This window comes from Triticum aestivum, chromosome 1D, assembly GCF_018294505.1.
Source record: "Triticum aestivum cultivar Chinese Spring chromosome 1D, IWGSC CS RefSeq v2.1, whole genome shotgun sequence".
Lineage (NCBI taxonomy): Eukaryota > Viridiplantae > Streptophyta > Magnoliopsida > Poales > Poaceae > Triticum > Triticum aestivum.
Genome location: NC_057796.1, coordinates 466,303,458 through 466,307,370, shown reverse-complemented (window position 1 = coordinate 466,307,370; position 3,913 = coordinate 466,303,458). Strand labels below are relative to the sequence as shown.

Here is a 3,913-nt window from a genome sequence, read left to right as displayed (position 1 = left end):
CCGTGACGAAAATCCTGATGACGATGGTTGAGAACATCACAGAAATTCCTAATATGTGACATTTTGTAAGTGGCGTCACTTATTATAGCAAATCGGTGACGTTTAATGTCACTGAATCACACAGCCGTTGAGCCTCACCTGGCTACCAATTTCTGTGACGGTTCGGTAATTTTCATGATGGGTCTACTAGAGTCACGAATATTAACGAATGTGTGCCGTTCTTTATTTCGTCATGTAATGTCTAGCAGTGGGGCCTACCACAACCGCGTCACGAGTTATTGAGTGGTAGGACCCACGTGACGGTGTTTGTAATGGGACTCGCCTGAGTTTCTTCATATGTTTTTGAACACTTAACTTATTTTATTTTGTCTAATGGAAGTAAATAGTGGTGGGGACGAAAGTTATTTTGTGTTTTCGTGAACTGGTGCCCATGGCGCTATAGTTGTTTCGTTCTATCTCAAGAAAATGGAAATAAGAGTGGATGAATTTTTTTGGTATGGATGTTCCTGAGATGATGCATATGGCTCTTTTTTCGTTTTATCTCAAAATTTCACATTTGATGAATTTCAGGCCATTTATCTGATATATTTCAGCATTGGCCTATATACTTGTCATACAAATGTCTCTATAAGTTCACATCTTTGAGTACAGACTCTTATAACATTACTATTTGAAAACAATCAGTCCTTGTTCCACTTTGAAGTACTTATTTTGTTTTTTTATTTTCATAATTATAAGGTCGCTATGTACAACTTTGCACATATATTTAGGTAGAGTTCTTCCAAAAAAAATTGCATGGAACAAACCACATCATAATGTTTTTGTACGAGTTACACCGCTGTTTAAATCATTTGCCATCTCATTTACATACTGCTGTATTTAACTCGAAAATAAACCATTCCCTTTCCACTAAAAAACACTTTTCGCTCCACTTTCCTAAATTTTTGCCGCATCCAATTAATTACGCCCTTATTTTTTCAGCTGCGCGGAACCAACTCCCTCCAATTTCTATCCCCATCTCCACCCCCTCTACCCCACGACTGCATCTAGCGGCGAGATTTGAGGATCACGCCGCCCGGCGCACCCTGCGGCACCAGCCGCGTAATCCTTCTCCAATGACGGCTGCTCGCCCGCCCTCCCATCAAGCCCCGGCCGCCGCGCTCGCTCTCCACAAGGAACGGCCGCCACGCCTCGCCGGCCAAGATCGGATCCGCCAACCCGCGACATCGAAGTCGCCAGCCTCTACACGCAACATCATAGCCGCTCGCCTCATCCTCACCATCGCCCACTCCAGCGCCTTCCCCAGCTTCCTTTCCTACCTCGTGCTTTACCAAGATCTGGACGTTTCCTCACCACCCCTCCATCAGCCACTACTTGAGATTAGATGCTGATTTAGAAGTTTGGTTTCGTCCAGTGACCAACAAGATGGCGGCGGCTGGAGACAACAGGTTTGGAAGAGGCAACCCGATGATGCAGTGAGGCTAGGGGATGGGTGAGAAACTCTGCAAGGAACCCCGCTGCAATACCATTAGATCTGGTCCCCTTCCAACTATTCGAGGGTATATTTCGCTGCTTCCTTATTTCTTCCATAATTTCTGGATGTAAGATTTGTGATCTGTAATTTGATTGTTCTAACCACCTATTTAAGATCTCCTTTTCCTAGTTGCAGTTCATCTAGATAAGGAGTAAGATCAATGCCCTTTGCTCTTCTCAAAGGTATGGTTTATACGTATATGTTCCTCCCTGTCTCTAAATTTCTAAAATGAATAATTTCAAGTCATGTTTCCCCTTTAAGCTGCAAGATCATGCAGTCTCCAGAACATTTAATATGTGACTAGACTCTACGTTCAGAGTATTAACATTTAACAATGAAACTGTACTAGGAATTGCCTTCTATTAGTAGTTATGGACAATAAATTAATATTCTGTGATAAAAGTTAACAAGCTAAAGATATGTTGAGGGCTCCTATCATGGGCTAATACTGCTCGGTGAAAGAGAAGATGATTTTGGTATTCTGTAATATTTTTTCTCCATGTGAACACTTGTCAGTAAATTTTTTGTCTTCTCTGTTTTATTCCGTAAACGTAGGTGCATTAGTCGACGCTTACTGTAGGTAGAAGATTGGGTTTGCAATATTAAGATAATCTTATCGGCCTTGCTATGTTGGTACAGTCTGAAGCTTGTTCTTTTTACTACTTGCTTCTCCACTTTCTATTTGCATACAATGCAATACTGGATAATTCCTTACCAGCTGGTTGTGTACGCCTAACATTTAAGCTCATCGTGTACTTCCTTTGCCCATAACTTAAATTTTTATTTCTTATATTTAGATTGAGGAAGCATCGTACAACAGCAGTGCGAGTACACAATTAGCTGTAGCTGCAGAAGAAGATGTGTAAGCACACAACCGATTCAAATAGTGTAGTTTACAGTACTAGTTCTAGTTGCTTATGGCACTTAGTTGTACATATGGTGATGATCTACCAAATTCATAGCATGTTTGAATCAATTCAGAGATGAGAAAACACACACTTAATAACAATAAGGTTGCCTACTATGGTTGGGTGATGACCTTTGGATATTGCATCGTTTTGAGACTGTTCAATATATCGAATGGATGTCACTCCTTACTAAAGAAACATTTTTGTGTTTTGCTCTGTGATTTTGTAGTACATTACTAATCTATTTTTTTGTGATGTGCTGATCTAAACTTCTGTAGTAACCAAAGCGTCAAACAACTATACTTATGCAACTAACTATGAAATATCTTCAGTAGATCACTATAGTGCATTACCATCTGCTGCCGTAGTGCCCTCACTAGTCATTCGGATGCTACTTAAACTATAAGTGGCACACTAGTTAAAAGTGCAACAGTGATCTATGTAAAATATTTTGACTGACAATGTTTTATACAAGTTTGTGTCTTCTTGTTCCGCTAACCTAACTTAATGTTTTATTGACCCATCCACATACCCGCAAATCTTGTTAATAATGTACTTAGATTCATAATTCGATAGATTATAAGTTTCTTAGTGGTACTCTTATACCTTGTTATCTATATGTTTTCATCTCATTAAGGTGCAACATGTTGTTATGTTTCATCAATTTATAGGCACCAGGAGGATTTAGCCGCGAGACATGAAGCACAAGATAGAGAATTTGAAGAGATGCAAAGAAGAGCCAACAAGAGAAGAATAAGCCTGGCAAAAGAAGCAACATGAGATGGATAACCTGATTGGATTTCTTTTAAGGGCTCAAGCAACTCAGCAAGCAAATCAGTCCAACCTGATGGTGCATGAAGGCCATCATTTTGTGAAAGAAAGATAGTTATTTAATCATACATTGCAGTCATCAGGACAACATAAGTGGTCTTTTAGTTATGTAAATATTACTTTTCGTCTTATTTATTCTCGTGTCAAACTTGAGTCTGTGATATTTTTTTTGTCATTTTGTATTTAGAAGATGATTTGGCTGACAGATGGAATAAATAATACTATGATTTGTCTTTAATTCCAACTTATAATGCAATTTGGCTCTTAACTTATTTGTATAGTGTGATGTGATGTGAATTAAATACTTTGTGATATGCATTTGCAATATAGTGGATTCGATAATTCATTGCAAATTATTTGAAATTTAATGATGTCGTCTTCATCAATAATGAAAGTAGTGATGCTAGTAGTGGGAATATATTTGCGGGTGTTGATGTGCTGTCACTGAATATGTTATAATATGGCATATTTGCTGAATATGGTATAATATGGCATATTTGCTCCTAACACGTGACATTAATTGCCCGTCATAGAAATAGCAAGTTGTTGACATTCTAGGAAACGTCACCGAAGGTCCCATATTCGGTGACATTATTTTGCGCGCGCCATCACTAGGAGTAATCTGTGACGGGGATTCTGT

At 38.9% G+C, this 3,913-nt stretch overlaps 1 long non-coding RNA gene across 1 annotated transcript; it reads left to right on the top strand.

Annotated features, from left to right (window-relative positions):
* Positions 1–1,010: 1,010 nt before the first annotated feature.
* LOC123176153 (uncharacterized) lies at positions 1,011–3,488 on the top strand. Its single transcript, XR_006488387.1, has 4 exons — positions 1,011–1,559; positions 1,670–1,716; positions 2,332–2,396; positions 3,114–3,488. It is a non-coding gene; the product is annotated as an uncharacterized lncRNA (long non-coding RNA).
* Positions 3,489–3,913: the final 425 nt, after the last annotated feature.